The sequence below is a fragment of the Pelodiscus sinensis genome, chromosome 6 (assembly GCF_052426305.1).
Source record: "Pelodiscus sinensis isolate ZL-2025 chromosome 6, ASM5242630v1, whole genome shotgun sequence".
Lineage (NCBI taxonomy): Eukaryota > Metazoa > Chordata > Testudines > Trionychidae > Pelodiscus > Pelodiscus sinensis.
This window is the reverse complement of record NC_143057.1, coordinates 60,109,591-60,121,288: the sequence shown is the minus strand read 5'-3', so window position 1 is coordinate 60,121,288 and position 11,698 is coordinate 60,109,591. Positions and strand designations below refer to the sequence as shown.

The 11,698-nt window shown below is 45.2% G+C and overlaps 1 long non-coding RNA gene across 1 annotated transcript; it reads left to right on the top strand.

Moving 5' to 3' along the window:
• Window positions 1-380: 380 nt before the first annotated feature.
• Window positions 381-7,287, top strand: LOC142829880 (uncharacterized). The gene is made up of 3 exons (XR_012904766.2): window positions 381-470; window positions 954-1,029; window positions 6,953-7,287. It is a non-coding gene; the product is annotated as an uncharacterized LOC142829880 (long non-coding RNA).
• The last annotated feature ends 4,411 nt before the right edge of the window (window positions 7,288-11,698 follow it).

Below are 11,698 nucleotides of genomic sequence, written 5' to 3'. Positions count from 1 at the left end.
GGGGGTCCCCACAATCTACTAGCCCCAGTCTCCCAGAAGACTTAATCCAACCCTAGGAAGTATTAGAGCGTGGAGGGAACCCCAGTGCCCCAAGTTGCATAAGCAAGGTGAGTGTGTCTTTTTGGGGTGTTTTATTGTTGTTCTTGTTTGTTTTGCTTCTTTCTTGTTTGTGGTCCCTGACTGATTTTACTGATTTTTTTTTTTCTGTGGGTCAGTGGCTCCCGACCCAAAAAAAGGTTCCCTCAGCCCTGGCGTAAGTAGTTAGCACATTTTCAGAAACCAAAGAAACAGTTACTATGTGGCACTGTCTGTGTTTTAAGATAATGTAAAGCAAACTCAGTGACCTAGATAAAAATTCCTTTCCTTCCCCACCCCTCCCCAGCTGGAGCTGCGTCACTGGGAGTGCTGAGAAGCTCTGTCTCTGCAGCTCCCATTGGCCAGGAATCACAGCCAAATGGGAGCTGCCCCAGGTAAGTTTCCCACACCCCAATCTCTGTCCCAGCTCCAAGTCCTCTCTATCACCCTAGCTTCCTCCTAGACACCACATGCCAACCCTGAGTCCCCTCCTGCACTTCTATCCCAACCTCCTGCCCTGAGCCCACTCCTGCACCCCAATCACCATCCCCAACCCCACCCTTGAGCCTCACTGCAGACTCTAAACCTCTTGGCCCCCCTCCCACCACAGATCATCCACGTGCAGAATAATTTTGTGTCACACATCACCTCTGTATCAGCACACAATAAAATTCATTCCACACATGGCTGTAAAACATTAGAGGGAACACTAATTGTCCAAACCTTTTCCATTGGTTGGAATAATCAAACCCTGTCTCTCTCCTGAGGGTAACCAATGATGCAAAAGTGTATTTCCTGCATGTGTGCTGCTTCAGACCGGGCCCATAGGCTGCTTGCCTTTTGGTCCCGACAGTAATAATTATCAACTGGTATTGCAGAGTTTCCTACAGAGGGAGGAGAAACAAGGCAGCTTTGCACAGGACCTTGTGGCAGAGGATTGCAGGATACTTGTATGTAAGTTCCCTACAGATCTCTATGGAAGATTCCTGGGCCATGCTGGTGTACATTAACAAACTTTTCTGCAGGGCCCCCACTGCATAGCTGCATGGGCTCCCTCTCTTCTCTACCAATAGGCAGCCTCAATCTTCTACCACTATGCATTCTCAAAGCAAAATGTGTGCATACAAGAGCTTGCCTATCCTGCTCCAAGTGGTGGCAGAGCTGGAGTGCAGGGAATGACTAGACCCCTGCAGAGTCCAAAATCAGTGTCATGGCAAGCCAGCCCCCAATGACCTTGTTGCATGTCACACAACTTCCTCTACCACCATCCTCAGGGTAGACTTTGCCAGCTGCTGCCACCATTCCCCCCGAAGCATATATAAGGCTCCTGCTGGTGGCGGCAGAGTTGCTGCCAAAGGTGGTGTTCTACTCCTCGTAGAAGTGGCATGTCTTTGACGCTATTGTGCTTGAACACTGGTTGGTCTCGCTTGCCTCTGTCCTGGTACACCCATCTTAGCTTCTTGATCTTAGCACAGCACTGCTACGTGTCCCTTCTCAAGCAATTTGCCTGTAGATATACAAGTTCCTATGGCTCGAGCAAAGTTATGACTGTACAGCCTCCTCTCCCCACACCCAACAGCTTCAGAGTACTGCAGACAAGAGCATGTATAGGCACAAAGCCAACATGGTTAGCTCAAATGTGTGAACAGTCCACACCAACCAAACAGGAAGAGGAATTTCAAAAATTCCCAGATGTTTAAACGAGAGAGATGCATGTCTGTGTATCTGCAGGGCAGCAGAGTTCAAACCTCTGACCAGAGTGGTCGTGATGGGTATTGTGGAAAACCTCCTGGAGGCCAATTAGTAACATGAGCTAGTGCAACGTCTACTCTGAAATTGTGTTGCTCAAATTACAGCACAAAAAGAGCTACGCCTCTCCTTGTGGTAGTTTTATTTTGCGGGCGCAGCAGGGGAGTTACATCAGTGAGAGGAAAATTTCAATGCATGCACCTCCACTGTTTTGTTAAAAAGCAGACTTTTGTTGACAAAATTGTGTAGTGTAGAAAGGGTCTGAGCAAAACCTGTTAGGATGGCAGATTGTGATAAATAATATACTCCCTTTGGGTTATGAAGCTGCTGCAAGATTTAGGAGTCTCCATAAATTTGGTAAGGCATAAAATAGCAGGGTATAACTTGTCTAGTGGAAGCTTGCAGAGGTAGAGAGGGGGTCATTTGTATCTAGGGGTACCATCTAATTTGCTTTACTGTATTTTCCGGCGTATAAGGCGACTTTTGATGTTAAAAAACATCCCCCCAAAATCGGGGGTCGTCTTATACGCCGGGTATGCGGCTTTGCAAAGCCTCGGGGGAAGCCGGCGGCGGGGCATCCCAGGCGCGCCTGAGCTGCCCCGCCGCCGGAGCCCCTCCACGGCTTTGAAAAGCCTCGGGGGAAGCCGGCGGCGGGGCAGCTCAGGCGCGCCTGGGATGCCCTGCCGCCAGCTTCCCCCGAGGCTTTGCAAAGCCGCGGAGGGGCTCCGGCGGCGCGGCAGCCCCGGCGTGCCGGGGCTGTCCCGCTGCCAGGGCGTCCTCAGAGGCTTTGCTCCCGGTGTCCCTGGTCTGCTGGAGACGGTCCCCAGTAGACCAGAGGCACCGGGAGCAAAGCCGAAGCGGCGGCGGGGTGCCGCGCTTCTGAGGCTTTGCTCTGGCAAAGCCTCAGAGACGCAGGACCCCGCCGCTGCTGCGGCTTTGCTCCCGGTGCCTCTGGTCTACTGGGGACCGTCTCCAGCAGACCAGGGACACCGGGAGCAAAGGAGGCGGAGGGGCGCTGGGGTATAAGACGAAACCCTATCTTTTAACTAAAAAATTAGGGGGTCGTCTTATACGCCCAGTCGCCTTATACGCCGGAAAATACGGTACATTCTTTTAAAAACACAGAGTACCACATGTTGCAGGAATATTTTCTGGTTAAACATGTATAAATATTTTGGGCTTTAACAATTAAACATCATCCAAGAACTACTTAAGATATTTACCCTTGAATTTGGGCCTCTCTCCAGCATAATGTTCATGGTTTATGAGCACAGCAAAACAACTGATTTTACAGATGAAAATAAATCATGGCCCAAAGTAAAACCGTGGATGTTCTGACTTCTTTGACCTGGCAGCCAAATGGTCTCCTTCTCCAGAGACCAACTACCTGAGTTTAAAGAAATCTGAGCTGTTTTTAGAAACATTTGACTAAGAAACTCAAAGGCTCAGGGACCAGTTTACACCACCTTCCCCTTCCTTAACTTTTTCTTCATCTTCTTTCCCCTGTTTTCATACTTTCTTTCTTTCCTTGTGTTCTCCATCCATGAGTTGCAAAGCATCATGTTATTTGATTTCACAGTTTAACATTAAGGTTGTTGGATACGCATATTAACTGTATGTTGTACATTAGAGATGGCAACTTTAATTTTAGAAATGTTCGATTGTGATGTATTGACAAGGAAAAAAAAAACCCCTGACAATAACTACATCAAGTAGCTCAATATATGCGCAAGAGCCGTACCAACCCTCCAATGTTAAAATCCTCCTCCTTTGATCAACCCATGCCTTTAAGGAAAGTAGACAAGCCTTGCACCCTGCACTTTAAGAAAACAAAACAGAGTTATGTTGATGCCAGGTTGTATTTTAGAATTCTAAACCCAGTCTTTACACACACTGCTGTCTCTCTGAGGATGCGAGCTGCTCTAGTTCGCATTGTCTGTGCTGGATACTGAACTAGGTCATAAAGGAATTTCAGGGGTTCTCAAGCAACTGGGAAAATCTCAAGGGGATTGGAACCAGGCTTCTGGAGACCTTAGAGAGGGCTGACGGGCAACATTTCAACCTTAGGCAAATGGTAATTATTTGAGTGTTCAGCAAAGCTGAGTAGTATCAGCCTCCATACAGCTTTGGTATCTTGTTAGTCAGCAGGGGTCTCACAGCAGGTGTTCATTTTAATACTGACATATATGAATTATATAGTGTAAGTTTCATCCTGTGGTCAGAATCCCAGACAGCATAAATATCACATAATGAATACATAGGCCCTCATCCTCAGTCCCCAATTTTACCTTTTTGTTTAACCACAGGATAGGCATGGGATAGAATCATAGAATCATAGAATCATAGGACTGGAAGGGACCTCAAGAGGTCATCGAGTCCAGCCCCCCGCCCTCAAGGCAGGACCAAGCTCCACCTACACCATCCCTGACAGATGTCTATCTAACCTGTTCTTAAATATCTCCAGAGAGGGAGATTCCACCACCTCCCTTGGCAATTTATTCCAATATTTGACCACCCTGACAGTTAGGAATTTTTTCCTAATGTCCAATCTAAACCTCCCCTGCTGCACTTTAAGCCCATTACTCCTTGTCCTGTCCTCAAAAACCAAGAGGAACAAATTTTCTCCTTCCTCCTTGTGACACCCTTTTAGATATTTGAAAACCGCTATCATGTCCCCCCTTAATCTTCTTTTTTCCAAACTAAACAAGCCCAGTTCATGAAGCCTGGCTTCATAGGTCATGTTCTCTAGACCTTTAATCATTCTTGTCGCTCTTCTCTGTACCCTTTCCAATTTCTCCACATCTTTCTTGAAATGTGGCGCCCAGAACTGGACACAGTACTCCAGCTGTGGCCTAACTAGTGCAGAGTAGAGAGGCAGAATGACTTCACGAGTTTTGCTTACAACACACCTGTTGATACAACCTAGAATCATATTTGCTTTTTTGGCAACAGCATCACACTGTTGACTCATATTCAACTTGTGGTCCACTATGACCCCTAGATCCCTTTCTGCCATGCTCCTTCCTAGACAGTCGCTTCCCATCTTGTATGTATGGAACTGATTGTTCCTTCCTAAGTGGAGCACTTTGCATTTCTCTTTATTAAACCTCATCCTGTTTACCTCTGACCATTTCTCTAACTTGCTAAGGTCATTTTGAATTATGTCCCTATCCTCCGAAGAAGTCGCAACCCCACCCAGTTTGGTATCATCCGCAAACTTAATAAGCGTACTCTCTATCCCAATATCTACATCATTGATGAAGATATTGAACAGTACGGGTCCCAAAACAGACCCTTGAGGAACTCCACCTGTTATCCCTTTCCAGCAGGATTTAGAACCGTTAACAACAACTCTCTGACTACGGTTATCCAGCCAATTATGCACCCACCTTATCGTGGCCCTATCTAAGTTATATTTGCCTAGTTTATCAATAAGAATATCATGCGAAACCGTATCAAATGCCTTACTAAAGTCTAGGTATATGACATCCACCGCTTCTCCCTTATCCACAAGGCTCGTTATCTTATCAAAGAAAGCTATCAGATTAGTTTGGCATGACTTGTTCTTCACAAACCCATGCTGGCTATTCCCTATCACTTTATTACCTTCCAAGTGTTTGCATAGGATTTCCTTAATTACCTGCTCCATTATCTTCCCTGGGACAGACGTTAAACTGACTGGTCTATAGTTTCCTGGGTTGTTCTTATTCCCCTTTTTATAGATGGGCACAATATTTGCCCTTTTCCAGTCTTCTGGAATCTCCCCTGTCTGCCATGATTTTTCAAAGATCATAGCTAAAGGCTCAGATACCTCCTCTATCAGCTCCTTGAGTATCCTGGGATGCATTTCATCAGGACCTGGTGACTTGCTGACATCTAACTTTCCTAAGTGACTTTTAACTTGTTTTTTGTGAATCCTATCTTCTAAACCTACCCTCTCTCTGCTTGTATTCACTACGTTAGGCACACCTCCAGACTTCTCCGTGAAGACCGAAACAAAGAAGTCATTGAGCATCTCCGCCATTTCCAAGTTTCCTGTTACTGCTTCTCCCTCCTCACTAAGCAGTGGGCCTACCCTGTCCTTGGTCTTCCTCTTGCTTTTAATGTATTTATAAAAAGTTTCTTGTTTCCCTTTATGCCTGTAGCTAGTTTGATCTCATTTTGTGCCTTTGCCTTTCTAATCTTGCCCCTGCATTCCCGTGTTGCTTGCCTGTATTCATCCTTTGTTAGTTGTCCTAGTTTCCATTTTTTATATGACTCCTTTTTTATTTTGAGATCGTGCAAGATCTCCTTGTTAAGCCAAGCTGGTCTTTTGCCATATTTTCTATCTTTCCTACACAGCGGAATTGTTTGCTTTTGGGCCCTTAACAACGTCCCTTTGAAATACTTCCAACTCTCCTCAGTTGTTTTTCCCTTCAGTCTTGCTTCCCATGGGACCTTACCTACAAGTTCTCTGAGCTTATCAAAATCTGCCTTCCTGAAATCCATTACCTCAATTGTGCTGGTCTCCCTTCTACCTTTCCTTAAGATCATGAACGTAAGCAACTAGTCAATTAGTCATCTATCCAATTAGCGTAAACTTATCGGAGAGTCAACTAGTGATGTAACTAGTCGCTTCCCCCCCTTGCTGACTTTATCAGAGGCAGCGGTGGGAGGGGGGGTGGAGAGCAGGAGCTGCTGCTGCAGGGAGTCGGCTTAAAAACTGGTTCCTTCCAGCACTGTCTCCGCAGGGAGCAGGCGAGGTAGACGCACAATGGGGAAGCGGAAACTTAAGCAGTCTCTGCTTGCGCCACTTCTGCTGCAATTCTACTTTCGAAGAGGCTCGGACATTTCAAAGGCTCAGGTGCCGCAGGCAGGGCGTGGCCAGTCCCCCGCTGGCCCTGTGCTCCGTGCGGAGCTTCCACTTCTGAACTGTAGCAAGAGCCCAGTAGGGCTCTCAATGACTTGTCAATTAAGTAAGTTAATGTACATTTAACATCCATAGGATAGGCTTATTTAGCCTGATATATCTGTGTGTGTTATGCAGTAAAACTAAATGCTATGCACTATGTTCAAAGCACTGTATAGACAACTAATTCTGATAAAATCATCATCAGGAAAGTATGCAAGTACTATTCTTATTTTGCAGGGAAGGAAATTGAGGCAGCAGAAGAAATTGCTTCTCTGAGGTCATGCAGCAAGTCAGTGAGGGTGACACAGGATCTCCTAACGTCCAACTGCTATTGGACAGATATTGTGTCAAGGATCGAATCCTCCTGTCTTTTCTCCTCAGCCAGAGACAAGTGGTTATGATCATAAGTTCACGACCACCATTCGCACATAATGAATGATTTTAGAGAATGAAACATTGACACAGAAATGGGTATTAAAAATATTAAAACACCGAAATGTCATGCTTCTCTCTTCTTTAAAAATGGCAAAGACTTTACTACAGCATTAGTATTTGCTCTGCTCCCCATCAACAAGTGCACTTAAATCTGACAAAACTGAACCATAGGATCATAGACTACCAGAACTGGAAGGGACATTGAGTCCAGTCTCCTGCCCTCATGGCAGAACAAAGCATTGTCTACCATCCCTGATAGATTTCTATCTAACCTGCTCTTAAATATCTTCAGAGGTGGAGTATTCCGTAGGCAATTTATTCCAGTGTTTAACAACCCTGACAGGAAGTTTTTCCTAATGTTCAATCTAAACCTCCCTTGCTGTAGTTTAAACCTATTGCTCCTTGACTATCATCAGAGGCCAAAGAGAACAATTTTTCTCCTTCCTCGTGACACCCTTTTAGATACTTAAACTGCTGTCATGTCCCCTCTGTCTTCTCCTTTCCAAGCTAAACAATCCCAATTCTTTCAGTCTTCTCTCATAACTCATGTTCTCTAGACATTTAATCATTCTTGTTGCTCTTCTCTGGACCTTCTCTTTCGTGAAATGTGGTGCCCAAAACTGGACACACTACTCCAATTGAGGCCTAATCAGCGCAGTGTAGAGCAGAAAGACTTCTTGTGTCTTGCTCACAACACTCCTCTCAAAGCATCCCAGAATCATGTTTGCTTTTTTAGCAACAGTGTCATACTGTTGACTCATATTTAGCTTGTGGTCCACTATGACCCTGAGATCCCTTTCTGTAGTACACCTTCCTAGACAGTTGCTTCCAATTGTGTGTGAAACTGATTGTTCTTTCCCAAGTGGAGTACTTTGCATTTGTCCTTATTAAACTTTATCCTATTTACCTTAGACCATTACTCCAGTTTGTCTAGATCATTTTGAATATGAACCCATCCTCCAAAGCACTTGCACCCGCACTCCCAGCTTGGTATCATCTACAAACTTAATAAGTGTACTCTCTATGCTGGGGTGGGCAATAATTTTTGATGGGCCGGCCACTCCCAAGATTTTGGAAAGTGGTCAAGGGCTGCACTCTCTCATGGTATTAATGGAGGAGGTGTGGAATCTCAGCTGGAGGTTGGGCAGAAGGGAGCTTGGGGTAAAGATTGGGGTGCAGGAGGGAGATGGGGTCTGGGAGGGATTTTGGGCGAAGGAGGTAGTTGTGACCTAGGGCAGGGAACTGGGTGAAGGGTTTTGGAATGTGACCTAGGGTGGGAGGGGATTGTGATCTCAGGCAGGAGATTGGGGTGCCAGATCTGGGAGGGGGCATGGGTGTATATTGAGTAGCAGGGAAGGAGTGTGGGGCAGAGGGTTGGGGAAAAGAGGGGCTGAGATGCCAGAGGCAGGTTCTTGCCAAGGGACTTAGCGTGCCTGAGAGCTAAAGGCTTGCAGAGCTTAAAATGTTTCTGCCTGTTTGGCCATGTGCTTGAATGAGTGAGAAAGAGAGTTGCGCTTTGTGGCTGCCTGTTGTTCAAACAGCTCCCATTGGCCAGTGTCTGTCCAGAAACTGGCCAATGGGATTGTGCTGGGGGCAGGAGCAGCGTCTGAATCTTCCCCCCCTTCCCTCTGGACTTAAAGATAAAGCATCTTGCAGTTGTGTTTCTGAGCAGCATGTGGGACAAACTGGGGCACCTGCCTGGGGCTCCCCACTACCTCCATGGGCTGGATCTGGTGGCTTGGAGGGATACATTTTGCCCAGGCTTGCTCTATCTCAATATCTAAATCGTTGATGAAGATATTCTGCGGAACCCCACTTGTTATGCCCTTCCAGTAGGATTGTGAATCATTAATAACTATTCTCTGAGAACAGTTATGCACCCACCTAATAGTAGCCCCATCTAGGTTGCATTTCCTTAGTTTATTGATGAGAAGGTCATATGAGACCGTATCAAATGCCTTACCAAAATCTAGGTATATCATGTCCACCACTTCTCCCTTATCCACAAGATTTGTTATCCTTTGAAAGAAAGCTATCAGATTGGTTTGACATGATTTGTTCTTTACAAACCCATGCTGACTGTTACCTTATTTTCTTCCAGATGTTTGCACATAAATTCCTTGCTCCATTGTATTTCTTGGCACAGAATTCAGGTGACTGGTCTGTAATTTCCTGGGTTTTTCTTATTTCCCTTTTTTTTTTAATAGATGGGCACTATATTTGCCTTTTTTCCAGTCTTCTGGAATCTTTCCTGTCTCCCATGATTTTTCAAAGATGATAGCTAAAGGCTCAGATACCTCGTCTATCAGCTCGAGTATTCTAGGATGCATTTCATCAGGCCCTGGCAACTTGAAAACATCTAAGTAATTTTTAACTTGTTCTTTTTTATTTTATCTTCTAAACCTACCACATTCCCACTAGCATTCACTGTTAGGCATTCCTTCATCATCAGACTTCTTGGTGAAAACTGAAAAAGAAGTCATTAAGTACCTCTGCCATTTCCAAGTTTCCTGCTATTGTTTCTCCCTCTTCACTGAGCAATGGGCCTATCCTGTCCTTGGTCTTCCTCTTGCTTCTAATATATTTATAGAATGTCTTGTTACCCTTTATGTCTGTAGCTATTTGAGCTCATTTTGCGCCTTTGCCCTTCTTGTCTTGCCCTTGCATACCTGTGTTGTTTGCTTATATTCATCCTTTGTAATTTGACCTAGTTTCCACTTTTTATATGACTCCTTTTTTATTTTTAGATCATGCAAGATCTCCTAGTTAAGCCTAGGCAGTCTTTTGCCATACTTTCTATCTTTCCTGTGCTGCAGATTAGCTTGCTTTTGGGCTCTTAATAAAGTCCTTTTGAAAAACTGCCAACTCTCTTCAGTTATTTTTCCTTAGTCTTGCTTCCCATGGGACCTTAGCTACCAGCTCTGAGTTTACTAAAATCTGCCTTCCTGAAATACATTCTCTCTTTTGCTGTTCTCCCTTCTACTATTCCTTACAATCATGAACTCTATGATTCTAAGGAATAGTAGCTGCTTTCCACTTTCAAATTTGTAACCAGTTTCTCCCTATTTGTTAAAATCAAATCTAGAACAGCTTCCCCCCAAGTAGCTCTCTCAACCTTCTGAAATAAAAAATGGTCCCCAAAACAGTTCAAGAACTTATTGAATAATCTGTACCCCACTGTGTTAGTTTTTCAACATACCTCTTGATAGTTGAAGTCCCCCATCACCACCAAATCCTGCGCTTTGGATGATTTTATTTGTGTTTTTTTTTTAAAAGAAAGCCTCATCCACCTTTTCTGCCTGGGTAGGTGGTCTATAGTAGACCCCTAGCATGACACTTGGTTTTTTACCCCTTTTAACCTAACCCAGAGCCTCTAAACATATCTGTCTTCTACATCCATCTCCACCTCAGTTCAAGTGTTTACATTTTTAATATATAAAGCAACACCTTTTTTTCCCTGCCTATCCTTCCTAAGCTGTACCCTTCTATACCAATATTTCAATCATGTGTATTATCCCATCAAGTGTCTGAGAGACCAACTATGTCATTGTTGTGTTTGTTTATTAGCACTTCAAGTTCTTCCTGCTTATTACCCATACTTCTTGCATTTGTATATAGGCATCTAAGATACTGATTTGATTTTGTCGTCCAGTTCTGCCTTGTTCCTTCTTTTTCTCTGCTATGATAGCCCACGCTCCCTCTCATTTCTCACCCATCTCCCAGGTCTCCGTGTTCTTCACTTACATGTGGGCTTTGGTCACCTGCCCTGTTGAACCTAGTTTAAAGCCCTCCTCACTAGGTTAGCCAGTCTGCATCCAAATACAGTCTTCCCCTTCCTCGAAAGGGGAGCCCCATCCCTGCTTAGCAGTCCTTCCTGTAATAGCATCCTGTAGTTGAGGAAGCCGAAGCCCTCCTGGCAACACCATCTTCGCAGCCAGGCATTCACCTTTAGGATGCACCTGTCTCTGCCTGAGTCCCTATCTTTGACAGGAAGGACTGAACAGAATACCACCTGTGCTCTAAACTCCTTCCCCTGTACTCCCAGAGCTCTGTAGTAACTGTTGATCTGCTCAAGGTCACACCTTGCAGTATCATTCGTGTCCACATGGATGAGTAGCATACGGTAGTAGTCAGAGGGCTGGATAATCCTCAATAATGTGTCTGTAACATCTTGGATACAGGCCCCTGGAAAGGCAGCACACCTCCTAAGATGACATGTCAGATGAGATGAGATGGGTGCCTCCATCCCCCTCAGAAGAGAGTCTCCAACCACCACTAGCCTATGTTTCCTCCTTATGGTGATGGAAGCAGACCTCCCAGCCTTGGGGGTACGAGGCTTCTCTTCTTCTTTAGGGGGTGATACCTTATCTCCCGTATCCATGCCCCAGTACCATGGTGAGAGGGTTGGGAGCAGGAGTGGAGCACTGCCTGCTGCCAGAAATGACTAGTTGCCAGTGTCCCCCCTGAGCCATCTTCTCCTCCTCCACAAGTGGTGTCAGCAGTCTTTTGTAGTGGGACATCTTCCTCAGCTGTCTTGACATGAATACA